This window comes from Pteropus alecto, unplaced genomic scaffold (genome assembly GCF_000325575.1).
Source record: "Pteropus alecto unplaced genomic scaffold, ASM32557v1 scaffold111, whole genome shotgun sequence".
Taxonomy (NCBI): Eukaryota; Metazoa; Chordata; class Mammalia; order Chiroptera; family Pteropodidae; genus Pteropus; species Pteropus alecto.
This window is the reverse complement of record NW_006431915.1, coordinates 3866321-3881499: the sequence shown is the minus strand read 5'-3', so window position 1 is coordinate 3881499 and position 15179 is coordinate 3866321.

Below are 15179 nucleotides of genomic sequence, written 5' to 3'. Positions count from 1 at the left end.
TTGTGAAGTGTCCATGACATATTTACTGTCGGCATCTTCAATGGAACCTGTGTCATTCTATTGGGAAACTGCCTCATCAGCTATTTGAATATTGGTTTCACAATCTGACGAATAGATGTGCGCTTGCCAAGTTTAGATCTTAGGCATAATCTGGTTATGAAATCTGTTTAGAAAAACTATGAGCGAATCGTTTTGCTCGGTCATTCTCCAACTCCACGTTTCTGGCTTCAGGAGGCTCAGGCACCATCTGTTTGTAAAGGAAGTAGTGACACACATCTCTTATGGGCAGGCCTACTTTGTTCAGAACTCAGCCTCATTCTAAATGTGCATAACATAGCCAGGTATCCACAGAGCAGGCACCTGGGGCTAGGCACCTCCTGGAGCAGTATGCGAGGCAGGTTCCCTAGGATCATTCTCTCGGGGTTCCCTCTTCCCTCACTGTGCCCACCAGAACTGTGTTCATTATTTAAAAAGCTTCTGTGGAGCCAGTGCTCACCATGTGCTCTGGGTTCTGTGCTAAAACCTTAAGTGCTTGGTCTCATTTAGTCTTTGCTACAGCCTGTGAGGTAAGAACTGTTATTGTGACCATTTCATAATGAAGAATGGGAGTCACTGACTCTTAACCAACTTGCCTGAGGTGTTATAGTTAGTAAGGGCAGAGCAGGGTCTCAAATCCAGATCTGTTTGACTTTGAAGTAGGGTTTTTACCTTCTGCTCTCCTGCCATCTCTTTATAGCTCTCTCTTGCCTCCAGTGAAGACACTTATATTGGTGCCTGGAGATCTGAGAACACCTTGATTTCAAAAGCAAAACATTTTTTTCTTTATTTTTATCAAAGTCATACATGTTCATAGTTTAGAGTCAAATATGTCTACAAGATCTGTTACCAAAAATAGCTGTCCTCCTCAGAGGCAGCTACTTTCCACTCTTAGCTGGTTCCTTTGGAATTTACCCGTTTTTTTTTTTTGTTTTGTTTTTTTTTTTTTGCGTTGCTGCTTCCTAATTTTTCAATTTTGCACCTATTGACTTCACTGTGGAAGAAGACAATATTAGTCTTTTCCCTCCTTCTGCCCCTTTGACACACCTGGGCTCTTCCTTGTCTATTCCTTGTCCATTCTTTGCGAAGCCATTTTGTAAACCTTGATTTCTTTCCCCCAACAGCTTTCTGTTTTCCCTGGAGTTTGCTTTGTTTTCTGCGTACCTACCACAAATTCTACCCCAGACTTTCTGCCAGTTTCCTAAATCCCCTTAAGAGGTTTAGGCACATGACACAGTCCGTTGGTTTCATCTCCTTGAAGGAAGGCGTCCCACAGCCTTCTGACTGCTCCGGTGTGAATTGGTTGCCCCCTTTACTGGCTGCACAGTTGTTATCCTGGGATTTCCTGTCACTGTCATCCTGGGGATCCCTTTGCCTTGCTCTTGTGTCCTCCCATCCCACATCTTCCTCTTTCTTGGTTTACTTCCTCATTTTGGTTAAGTACAGTTGACCTCGAATAAGGTGAACACAGTGGATTTGAACTGTGTGGATTCCCTTATACATAGATTTTTTTTCATCTTGTAAACAGACAACATAAACTTACAGTAGTGATAAATACAGTACTGTAAATATATTTTGTCTTCCTTTTGATTTTCTTATTAACATTTTATTTTCTCTAGCTTACTTTATTGTAACAGTCGCATATAATATAACATACAAAATATGTGTTAATCAGCTGTTCATATTATTGGTAAGGCTTCTGGTCAACAATAGGGTATTAGTAGTTAAGTTTTGGGGAAGTCAAAAGTTATATGTGAACTTTCAACTTCGCCAGGGGTTGGTGTCCCTAACCCTTGTGTTGTTCAAGGGTTAACTATAGTTTCCTGAGAAAGAACACATAGGAAGTAAACTTTTGGGGACTTTGCATATCTGAAAATACGTTCTTCCTACAACTTACTTGATAGTTTGGTTGAGTATAGAATTCTAGGTTAGAAATAATTCTTCTATAGATGTTTAAGCACCTTGCTCCCTTGTCTTCTGGCTTCAGGTGTTGTTTACTAGTCTAAAGCCATTTTATAACCTTGTTGTTTATGACTTGTTTATTTTTCTCCAGAAGGTTGTAGGACCTTCTTTTGTTCTCTAATACTGTGAAATTTCATAATGATGTGTGTATACATTTTAATTCATTATTCTAGTACTCAATGGGTTCTTTCAGTCTAGAAACTGGGGTCCTTCAGATCTAGGAAATACAGTTGCCATACAATATAATAGTAGTTTCAAGTGTACAACATAGTGATCTGACATTTATATAACTTGCGAAGTGATCATTTCGATAAATCTAGTACCCGTCTGACATTGTACATATTATTACAATATTGTTGACTATATTCCCTATGTGTCCCCATGACTATTTTATAACTACCAATTTGTACTTCTGAACCCCCTCCCCTTTTTCACCCATTCCCTAACTCCCCTCCCATCTGGCAACCATCAAAATGTTCTCTGTATCTGTGAGTTTGTTTCTGTTTTGTTTGTTCATTTATTATTATTTTTTAAGATTCCACATATAAATGAAATCATATGGTATTTGTCTTTTTCTGTCTGACTTATTTCACTTAGCATAATACCCTCTAGGTCCATCCATGTTGTTGCAGATGGCAAGATTTCATCTTTTTCTTATGGCCGAGTAATATTCCATTGTATATATGTACCACTTCTTTAACCATTCATGTATTGATAGACACTTAGGTTGCCTGCATATCTTGGCTATTGTAAATAATGCTGCAGTAAACATATGGAAGCATATGTCTTTTTAAATTGGTGTTTTGGGTTTCTTCAGATAAATTCCCAGAAGTGGCATTACTGGCTCCTTCTTTGTCTCTTATTTTAAAGTCTCTTTTGTCTGCTATAATAAGTATTGCTACCTAGCTGTTTTATTTTGCTTCCATTCTCATGAAAAAAAATTTTTTTTAGCTCTTTACTTTCACTCTGTGTGTATCTTTTGACCTGAAGTGGGTCTCTTATAGGCAGCATATGAAAGAATCTTGTTTTTTGGTTTTTTTTTGAACCTATTCAGCCACTCTATGTCTTTTGATTGGAGCATTTAATCCATTTACATTTAAAGTAATTATTGATAAATATGCAGTTTTTGCCATTTTGTTATTCATATTTTTGATCTTTTCTTCTTCTTAAAGAAGTCCCTCCAACATTTTCTGTAATAATGGTTTGGTACTGATGAACTTCTGCAGCTTTTTCTTGTCTCAGAAGCTCTTTTTCTGTCCTTTGAATCTAAATGGTAGCCTTGCTGGCTAGAGAGTCTTGGTTGTAGTTCCTCGTTTTTCATCACTTTGAATATTTCCTGCCAATCCCTTTTGGTCTTCAAAGTTTCTGTTGAGAAATCAGCTGATAGTCTTATGGGAGCTTTTTTGTAGGTAACTAACTGCTTTTCTCTTGCTGCTTTTAAGATTCTCTTGCTGCTTTTAAGACGAGTTACTCCCCTTACTCTGTTCTCCCATGGGCTTTGTCTTTAACCTTTGGCATTTTAATTATGATGTGTCTTGGTGTGAGACTTTTTGTGTTCATCTTGTTTGGGACAGTCAGTGCCGCTTGGACTTGTATGTGTATTTCTTTTGCCAGGTTAAAGAAGTCTTCCGTTATTATTTCTTCAAATACGTTTTCATTTCCTTGCTCTCTCCCTTCTTCTGGTACCCCTATGATGTGAGTGTTGGTATGATGGATGTTATCCCAGGGACCCCTTAAACTGTCTTCAGTTTTTTAGATTCTTTTTTCTTTTTGAACAGTTGAGCTATTCTGATTGGGTGTTTTCTTCTGCCTTATCTTCTAAATCACTGATTCAGTCTTCTGTGTTATCTAATCTGTTGATTCACTCTGATGTATTCTTCATTTCAGTTATCATATTCTTCATTTTTGACTGATTCTTTTTTATGTTTTCTGTCTCCATTTTTATGTTTCCTATCTCTTTGTTGAAGTTCTTACTGAGATTATTGAGCATCCTTATAACTAGTGTTTTGAACTCTGCAACTGGTAGTTTGCTTGCATCCATTTTGTTTAGTTCTTTTTCTGGAGTTTTGTTCTGTTCTTTCATTTGGGACATGTTTCTTTGTCTCCTCATTTGGCTGCCACCCTGTGTTTGTAACTGTGTATTAGTAGAGCTGTTATGTCTTCTGGTCTTGGCAGAGTGGCCTTATACAGTAGATGTTCTGTGGCGCCCAGTGGCATAGTCTCCCTGGTCACCGTATTCCAGGTGTGTCTCTTGTGTGGGTTAGGTGTGCTCTTGTAGTTGAGCCTTGATTGCTGTTGGTATATCAGTAGATGGGGCTGACCCTCTGGCTGATGGGTTGTGAGGACTGGCTTTGACTTCAGTGGAGGAGCTGTTGTGCAGTGGCTGACTCTACAGAGCAGGATTTGCTTTAGCGGGGCTCTGGTGCCTGCTGAGTCTTCCCTTTGGATTTGTTGTTTGTGGAGGTAGTTCGGTAGTGCTCTGGTGTGGTTGGAAGCTAGCTACTGGGTGTCTTGGTTTTGGGGCCCCTTGGAAGAGGCTCTGGTGCAGGCAAGGTCAGCCACTGCCTGTGCCCTTGTGGTATCAGCAACAAAGTGATATGCAGATGGTTGCAACTTGTGCTGGCCTTGGAGATGCATAGGAGAGGCTAAGCTGCAGACCAGGGCTGGCTGCTGCTAGTTCCTGGCTTGGGGCTGCTTAGCAAGAGGTATGGGGCTTGCCGAGGCCAGGTGTTGCTTGATTGGGGTTTATGAATCTTTGAGAGATTTTAGGAAAGTCTGAAGCATGAACCAGGACTGGCAGTTGGTATGGAAGTGGCTTGGGTGAGCTGCAAGTTGGGTAGGGTAGGGTCTTAGGGAATTACTAGATTGGGGCAAGTGGTATTAGTGAGGTTGATGGAGACTCAGCTATGGTGCCTGCCTGCAAATGCAGGCTGTGGGGAGGGAGGGCTCAACAAAGGAACAATGGCTTTTTCTAGCACTTCTGTCTGGGAGAAACCTGCACCCGCTCCCCACCCCCCTGCCCCCCGCCCCAGCCCTCGCCCTAAAGCCGGACAGTTCAGTTCCTCACTGTATGTCTCTGGTGAATTTTGAGCTGCTGCTCCAGCACTGGACTTCAGAGTGAGTGGGTCTGTCAGTAAGTATGTGTGCCTACTCTCTAGGAGGAATGCCTGGGACTCCAGCAGCCCTTTGTCTCAGCCACAATCTCTGATGGTTTTCACATGCAGAAATTACGGAAACTTCTCTTCCTGGCATTGGAACCCTGGACTGGGAAGCCTGGTGTTTGGGACTGGGACCCTTCACTTCTCAAGGGAGACCTCTGCAGTCATATTCCTCCCAATTTTTACTGCCACATGTGCATGTGTGACCAGCCCGTTCTGCATCTTCTCCCTTCCTACTAGTCCCTTCGTGGCTTTTTCTGCATATCTTTAGTTATAGGATTTCTCTGCAGCTAGACATTGGTGATGGTCAATGATGGTTGTTCTGTAGGTTAGTTGTAATTTTGATGTGGTCGTGGGAGGTGAGCACAGCATTTATCTACTCTGTCGTCTTGATTGGAAGCTCTCCCAAACTTAAAATTTTGTATGTGTGTATATGTGAGTGGATCCAGAGCTTGGCCAGGTTCTCGAAAGGTCCCTGACCTCAAAGACTAAAGTACACATGCCTTAGAGAGGCAGTCAAGACCCACCACATGTGGATCTCTACATTTCTCATTGGAGTTATTTCTTTCCACTTTTTCCCTGTGCAGTTCTGTTGTTCTGAACTTCTAACGACTTTCTGGATGCTTCCTTACAGTCTAACACCTCCACGCCTGCACTCATGTTGTTTCCTTTGCTGGTATTGCCTGTGTCCTCTTTCCTACCAGGGAAACTTTAGCTCATTCTTCAAGGTCTAGCTCAAATGCCACGTTCCCCAACCCACCCAGGCAAAACGAGTTACTCCCTTACTCTTTTCTCCCAGGGGCTTTTCTCCTACTATGTGTATAGAACTCATTGCATTGATTGAGGACTGTGGAGGTGGTTATTGAGCCACTGGGGAGCTCTTTATTCTCCTGTGCTGCCTCATATTGGGTCTGGCCTAGGGTGAGCATGCAGCAACTAACTATTGAATAGAGTTTAAAAAACATTAAGAGTGATTTAATTTTCTATGAGGTGTCTCATTATCTAAGGGACACATTTTTAGACTCTAGCCTTGGAGGGCAGAGCTGACTCCTACCTTGTAGGCTACACGTATTATTTCTGTTCTTACTTTCTGGGAATATTTGATTTGGGGAATTAAATTTGTGAAATAATAAGCCCTATTATGCAGCCTTCTACTAGATAGAAGGAAAGCTAGACAAACCTAAGGACAGTCTCCGTGTAGTGACTGGTTATTTTAAGATTTACAGTGGTCACATTTAATAGTGATAGATTGGACTTGCTCCACTTATCTCTTCATTGCCTGCTATCCATCCATCCACTCCATTAAGTGCCTTCCACATTAAGATTTTCTTTTGTTCTCCCTTTCTCTTCCTTTGTCTTCCCTTCCCTTTCCTTCTTTTATCTTTTCTTCTCATATGCTGGAACCAAACTAATTAGGTTCGAATTTTGGTTTGGACATTTACTAGCTCTCAACCTTTGTCTGTTTATCTATAACATGGGGGATAATAATAATACCTGCACTTGCAGGTGCTGTAAGGATTTAATTAAATGAGTAAATATATGTGAAACTCTTAAAACAGTGTTCAGTTAACCTTAATGACTTGTTTTCACTTCCTTTTCTCTTGCTGCCCTCTTCACCCTGGTCTCACTTACTCATTTCCTCAATCTCAGTCTTTCTCTATCTTTCCTTCCTTCTGGAACCCGATTCTAGGAGTTCACCGGCTTCTGTCTGCCCCTGCCTGACTCACCACATGGGAGGCTGGTATTGGGCAGGCAGAAGGATCTCAAGCACCTGCTCTGGGGCCCATGAGGCCCACAGGCCCTCCTAGGAGACTACAGTCCCCAGAGCCTGAGGTCTCCTCTGTAGGAGCTGCTTGGGCCTTTGTGTCAGTACCAGCTTGGCCCAGTGATTCTTTTCCCAGTGCCCCAGAGCTTCCTTGAGCAGTCCTGCTGCAGCCTTAGCCCAGGGGCTCCTTCACTGGGCAGCAGTGGGTGGATGGTTGGCTGGGAGACCTTTCCTCTTATTCCCTTCATCTCCTCCTGCTCAAGCGAGGGAGACCCTAAACCTTTTACTCATGCTTCATCTTAGAAGTTTCTGTACACTGAGAATAAGAGTGAGCCTAGCTCGGGCCCTCTTTTCTCATACCTGAGCCATGAGTAAGGCTTGCACTAGCTTCTGGACTGCTCTGGTAAGCCAGAGGAAAATCCTTTTGGGGCACAAAATGGACAGCAAAGAGCCTCCTTCCTTCAATTGCTGACGACTGGTAGCCTGAGCCATGGAGCTTCTGTCAGCTCTTCCTACCTCCTCTTCTCCTGTTAGGGCCTCCTGCAGCTCCTAAGTATCTTCACTTCCATTATACATGAAAGCTCCCACTTTCATATATCATGTTTTTCTTATAAGAAAGTACATGAGCAAAACCCAAACAATAAGCCTTCATCTTTAGAGTATTCCTTGAGAGCTGAAAGATGATATGATATCCCTGTTTTTACCTTGTTTTGGATAATGAAATTTCAGCATGAAGTATACGATTTACGGTTTTATTCTTCTCTTTCCTAAGTAAATACACAGTCTGGCTTAAGTCCATCAAGTGTTCAAATGAGGCAGAAATCTCTCACTGTTGGCTTGTTTAAGGATTTCCAGTTGAGCAAATCTTCTGAGATCTGAGCTGTTTATTATTAGTGTCAACTGGTCGATGTTTCTCTTTTGTAGGAAGGCTAGGCAGGGACAGTACTTCCCTGTGTCCTCCTTCCTAAACCCAGGCTCATTTTTAATTTTGCCCTCTGGGCAGCTTTCCAGGGAGTCCTACCTCTCCTGAGTTTCTTCTTACCCTCTCTCATAGTCCTTCGGCACAGAGCAAGGTGCTTCCAGAAAGATTTGATTTCCTTGCAGGAAGCTCTGCTCCATAGTCCTCTAGGTGGAGATCTGGCTTATAAAGACAGGGTCCTGTTTGCAGAATTTTTGCAGGTGTGCATGTTATCGATGCGCAGGGGGGTGCCCTTTCCTAGCTTGGGTGCAGGCCGCAGGCTATCCGAGGGGTTCCTAGGACACAGAGGGCACTGAGAAACCTCCCAGGCTTAATTTGGGTTTATTCTTTTCCTTATTCATTCAACAAATGTTGAATGAGTTACGGGTACCATGCTGACCGCGAGGAAACTGGGGCGAATGGGACATATTGGCCCTTCTCAAGGGGCTCAGACTAGGGTAGGGGAAATAGGAAATGTAAAAAGCAATTGAGTACAGAGTCCTAGAGCATGGTAGACAGGCGGCTGTAAAAAGACAGAGTAGGAATTGCCTGATTCTCATCCACTGTTTCTGTCATTTTCTATCCAATGCCTACTCCAGATTTGCCCTGGGCTAGCATTCTTAACGTTTATGACATGGTATGACCGTACTCACATATGTTTCAGGAATCGGAGTTTGCTTTTAATTCCCTCATGGGTTTCTCATCAAAAGCGGTTTTCACTCCTGTTGCTCCCCAGAAGAGAATTTGAATTCTGCAAGAGCAAAAACCATGTCAATTTTATTCACTAGTATACACACAGCCTCTGGTATCAAGGTTATTAAATGGTAATTACCCAATAAATATTTGTTGAATGAATTAATGAAAGTGATGGTGATGGGATAGATGGTGTATGACATCAGTTCTCAAACTTTGATGTAAGAATCATGTGAAGAGCTGGTTAAAATATAGATTCCCAAGCCCACAGACTTTAAGTTAGTAGGTCTGGAGTGGAGCCCGAGAATTTGCATTTCTCACAAGCTCCTGTGTGATGCTGATGTTGCTAGTTTAAGGGCCACACTGTGCAACACTGGCCTCTGGGGTCTTCTTTCCTCTCAGAGATCCATGACAACAAGTGGCGCCTGATGCTCTTCTCAAAAGGATTGCCTTGGGGTTCGACCCTCACCACCTATATAGCAGGGGCCCATGGCTGTCATGCAGGACAGGTCCAAGCAGTTGGGATTCTGTGCAGGTGCATGATGACACAGCCATGATGCAGGTGTTAAGCTAACCAGTAGAAATATGAATGTGTGTCTTCAGCAGTCAGCTTATTAAGTAAAATATAGGGCTATTAAATTTTCTGTGCTTGTGAAACCCTTTTGTCTATCGTGAGGATCATGGTCTCTTATGCAATCAACTTCGTCAAGGAAAAAGACCAGCTCTTGTGGCAATTTGGGTTTTTACTTATTCATCATCACTGCCTATTCATGCTGAGTGAGTTTTAATTGTCTTTGGAATTGAGCAAAGGAGCCCAGCGCTGGTGACTGGGGTGAGTTAACCTCTTTTGCCAAACTGCAGAAGAATGCACTGACTCCAGGCTAGGGGCAGCTTTTAATGAACCCACTTTGTGCTTCTGAATGACGAGATCTGACTCAGTCTTAGTGAGTCTGTGTGGTTTTTTCCCTTTCCACAAATAGTTGGAGATTGGTGGGTCTGTCCAGACTTACTGCAGACTCATGCTTCAGAGGTGCACCTGCAGTCCCTGGCGAAAGATGTCTTCTGTTTGACTAAATAAGCAGTGTGGTGAAATGGGAAGAGCTTTGGATTTTTTCAGGATCCATTTGGGTGCTGTCACCCTCCCCTACTCCCCATGACCTGGGCTGGCTCAGGCGCCTCAATCACCTCACACACACACACAACCCTAGTACTTCTCTGTACTTCTACCAAAACCCACAACAGGTGTTACTGAAACCACCAGGCCACGTGACTGCCCCCTTCACTGGATTTACAGCTCCTTGAGCAGAGGATTGTCTCCTAATTCCTCTTGAGCTACAGAGCCCAGAAGAGGGCCAGTGGCACGGTAGCAGCTCACTCGATGGCTGTTGAATGCATGAGGAATCATGCAGTCCTGTGTTCACATCTCAGCTGGGCTACTTGCTGGTCATCTGATCTCTTAGTCACCTCTCTGAGCCTTACTTTCCTTTTCCGAAAAACGAGGATGGTACTAGGTTTCTGAACATTGGCTTTCTCTGAGCCAGGCCTGATACTGTATGCTTCATGTATTATGTCTCATTTCATCCTCATAAACACCTTATGCGTGGATATTGACACTAACTCTATTTTCAGTTAAGAACATTTGAGGAACGGAGAAGTTATGGAATTTTCTCAAGTTACCTAGTAAATGGGATAAAGGGGTTAGGATTTGGATTCTGGCTCTCTGATTCCAGAGCCTGCCAAATTAGCTACTACAGTAGTGGTTGTTAACTTGGGGGGTGATTCAGTCTCCCAAGGGACATTTGGCAATGTCTGGAGACAACCTTGGTTGTCACAGTGGCAAGAGGAGGTGCTACTGGCATCTATTGCGTAGAGGCCAGGGATGCTGCTAAACACCCTGCAATGCACTGGACAGCCCCCACAACAAATTATCCAGTCGAAAATGTCAGTGGTGCCCTCAGTTCAGAGACCTTGCTTTACACTGTGCTGCCTCAGCGAAGTCACGTGTGCTGAGCCAGGTCCAGAGCAAGCCCACAATAGCACTTCCTTCTCAAAGTTCACAGGTTTCAACCCAGAGAAGACGAATCACTCAGTCTCCAGTTTCCTTCAGCAGTTCAAGTTTTATTCTTAATGGTTCCCGGCTGCTTGGCATTTCTGTCTCGGGAGTTCCTGTTTTCGTGAGAAGTGCTGACAGTTATCAAGAGTCAGAGCAAAACTCTCCTTGGGAGAAGTCCAGCTTCCCTGAGATCTGGCAGGTTGAGACATTCCACGCAGAATGCACACCTTTGTGAGAATTCTCTGGTCTCTAACCTCATGGCACGCAGGACTGGGCATGGCTGGGTTTCGTGCTGTAAGTTTCTTCATTCATGGAATGCCTTATAGGGTGCTTGCCACTGTCATTGAGGTCTTAACATGAATGCCGGCATGGTAATGGCCCTTGAACATGAATGAGGTGAGGAGACACATGACACATGACCTGTCAGCTGCAGCAGTGAAAACACTTTGAGTGGGAAGCTCGAAGATCATGGTTTTACCCTGACCCACTGGGTGACCCTGAGCAAGTGCTTGGAACTGACTTCTTTCACTGTCAGCATGAGGGCCCCCTTCCTCCCTTAAAGCTCCATGGAATGACCATTGGGCAAGCTTGTGTCAAGGGTCTTTTTATGAAAGAGAACTAGGAACAGAAAGGTCATGGAAAATTGAAAGGATGCTGCTATGCATGCCAGAGGGTACAGTGGTTTAGCATTTGGGGTTTTGTTTCCTTGTAAACTGACATTTTTTTCATGTTTCAGCAATGTAGAATAAAGTCAGAACTGTGTTTTCAGCAGTAAAGGGCTACTGAATTTTTGTTGAAAGCTTGCTCATAGCGCTGCCTGGCTCTTGACACCCAGTGCGACATTTTCTAGCCATGATCTAGAAATGTTGGCTGTATAAATTGACTTAAATAGTAGGTAGTGTAAATTGACTGGAGAACTAATGGCAAACAGTGAGCTCTTATACCCATCCTGGCGTAGGAGCAGAAACCACTGGCTTCTCTGGGGCCTAAAGAAAAAATTAATCTTGGTTAGGTCATTACCTGGGATTTATGAGCCAAGGAGAATTTGTTCCTTCTTAAAGCTGACATCATGCGTGTATACTTATCTCCAAACTTATCAAGCTGTATATATTAAATATGTATGACTTTTTGTATGTCAGTCATACCTCGATAAAGTGGTTAAAACAAAAAGCTGACAGACGCAGGGCTCCAGATGGAAGTCTGTTGCTTCTCTGGCAGTGAGTTGGTGAGGGAGGTCAGAGAGGACTGTTCACTGCCCTTGCTTCACATGGTATTAGGATATTGGAAGATCTCTGAAGAATTGGCAGTTTACAGTTCTCATCAGCACTGACATGGTTCAGAGCTTTGAATTCCGTGAATAGAATTGACACCTTGGCCAGGGCGTCATGCTAGTATTGCAGAGTATGACTGCTACCTCCACAGTGCAAATCTGGAAACTTCTTGGATAAAGTGTAAGAGGGCAGTAGAGCCAGTGATAAAGTCTTTCCATGGGTCTCCTTTTCTGAACCAAGTTTGTTACCTAAATTTGTCCTGAAAAGCTATATCTGGTGACATGGTATCAGTCATACCACAGAAATGAAAGGAGCAGCTTCTAATTGAAACATTGAGTGCAGGCAGAGAGCGCCTGCCCACCTGCAGGGGCTCAGTGGATGCAGACCTACCCTCCACTGCTTAGGTGTGGAGGCCTCCCCTCCCGTTCTAGTTGCAGAGTTGACGTGCAAAGTGCCAAATTGAAAAGCCGTAGATGTTCAACAGTGAGATAAAGTCCGGGGCCAGCTAATAGATTTCATATCATGTTACCTCAGAAGAACTTGATTGTCATAGGATATTGGAGCCTGAGAATTCTAACATATTTAGAGGGTTTCAAGTTGGATGCCTCAGGGCACTGTGGTCTTTGCAGGAGGCCTGAAATAAGATAACAAAATAGTAGCAATTATAGCATTCATTGTGTATCAGTACCATATAAGGTCCTTTACAATCTTTTTAAAAGTGATTTTTATTAAAATATAGCTAATATATAATATTATATAAGTTTCAGGTATATACCATAATTATTCAACATTTATACACCTGAAGAAGTGATCACTGTGGTAAGTCCAGCAACAATCTGACACTACACGATACTATCACAATATTATTGACTATATTCTCTATGCTGTACACAACATCACCATGACTTATTGTTTTATACCTGGAAGTTTAAACCTCTTAATCGCCTTCATCTTTTCCCTCCCTTTATGATTTTTCAATTGTAGTCGGCATTCAGTGTTTTATATTAGTTTCAGGTGTATGCAGAGTGGTTAGACATTTATATAATGTACGAAATGATCCCCCTAACGAGTACCCACGTGGCACTACACATTGTTATTACCATATTATTGACTATATTCCCTATGCTTTACTTTATACCCCATGACTATTTCATAACTATCAATTTGTAATTCTTAATCCCTTCACATTTTTTACTCCGCCCCCCAACCTCCCTCCCATCTGGTGCCCATCAACTTATTTCCTACATCTGTGAGTCTGTTTCTCTTTTGCTTATTTTGTTCTTTAGATGTCACATGTAACTGACATCATATGGTATTCTCCTTTCTCTGACATATTTTAGTTGCTATAATGCCCTCTAGGTCCATCCATGTTGTTACAGATGGCAAGATTTCATTCTTTTCTAGGACTGAGTAATATTCCATTGTATATATGTACCACTTCTTTAACCATTCATCTATTGATGGACACTTAGGTTGCCTCCATATCTAGGCTATTATAAATAATATTGCAGTAAACATATGAATGCATATATCTTTTCAAATTGGTGTTTTGGGTTTCTTCAGTTAAATAGCCAGAAATGGCATTACTGGCTCCTTCTTTGCCTCTTTTTATAGCCTTTGTTTTAAAGTCTGTTTTGTCTGGTTGAAGTATTGGTACCCCAGCTGTTTTTATTTGTTTATTTGTATTTTCATGAAATATCTCTTTCCATCCCTTTACTTTTTCAGTCTGTGTGTATCTTTTGATCTGAAGTGTCTCTTGTAGAGACAGCATATGTATAGGTTTTATTTATTTGTAAGGATTTTTTATCCATTCAGCGACTCTATGTCTTTTGATTGGAGCATTTAATCTATTTACATTTAAAGTAATTGTTGATAGAGATGTAGTTATTGCCATTTTATTATTGATATTTTTGATCTTTTTCTTCTCCCTCTTCCTCCTCCTCCTCCTCTTCCTCCTCCTCTTCTTCTTCCTTCTCCTCCTCCTTCTCCTTCTTCATCCCTTTCACATTTCTTGTAATATTGGTTTGGTAGTGATGCACTCCTTTAGGTTCTTCTTGTCTCGGAAGTTATTTCTCTCTCCTTTAATTTTGAATGCTAGCCTTGCTGGCCAGGGTAGTCTTGGTCGTAGTTCCTTGCTTTTCATCACTTCGAATATTTTCTGCCTGTCTCTTCTGGCCTGCAAAGTTTCCGTTGATAAATCAGCTGACAGTCTTATGGGGGCTCTCTTGTAGGTAACTACTGCCTTTCTGATAATCTTTTTAGCAACCTGAAAGTTTGATATTATTTGTGCTTTTTTCATATGAGAAAAATGAGACCTAGGATAATTAACTGACTATAGATGATTACTTAGTGGTAAAGTTGCAATTAGAACTTTGATCTGTATATCTTCATAAAACATATGCTTTCTGTCATACCTTCAGATGAAACAGGAATAGTTAGGGAAAGTCTAAGTTATAACACAGTAACCCAAATATACAGTGGATTAAATAAAATAGAAGCCTATTTCTCTTTTACATCACAGTTCTACCGTAGTAGATGTCCCAGCACGGCTGGGCAGCTCTGTGAGGTAATTCAGGGACCTAGTTCTCTCCTTTTTTATTGCTCCACCATCTCTTAGAATGTTTTCCTCATTTGCATAGTCAGTTTTGCTTTTTGCCAAGAACATGTCCATGTTCTAAGCCTAGGAAAGGAAGAAAGAAAATGATTGGAAAGCAAGTAATTTATTGTGAAGAAAGTGACTAGGAGTCATACACATCATTTCCTATGTACATACTTTTTTTTTTTCACATGGGCAAACCTAGTTACAAAGGAGTCTGGGAAATGTGTTTCTGGTGAAGTGGCTATGTGTTCGGCTAACACTCAGGATGGAGGTGTGTATAGTCTAATACTAAATAGAAGAAGGAAAGAATGGATTTGGGGAGACATTTAACAGTTTTTGATATATACCCCTACATAAAATTTAAAACATAACTTTATGATTTTAGAAAAAAAAATGAAGCTCTTGAAAATTTAATCTGACAAGGCACTTTTGACTCAGTCATGCCTACTCACTGAGTTGTTGCTAATGCTAACATGAGGCGAGACTTTAGGGCAATGGCCTGGGCTGAGTGAATAAGATGTTAAGCATTGCTCCTTGCCAGTCTTGCCTGGGGGAAAGTCTCAGCAAGTCCTGACCTTGGCCAGATTTGTTAGGAGCTGGTTATTGATCACTCTCAGCAAATATTTAGATATCACTCAGCACTCTGGATCGCTCCAAGTTGAATACTCTCTGTTTGGAATTCCT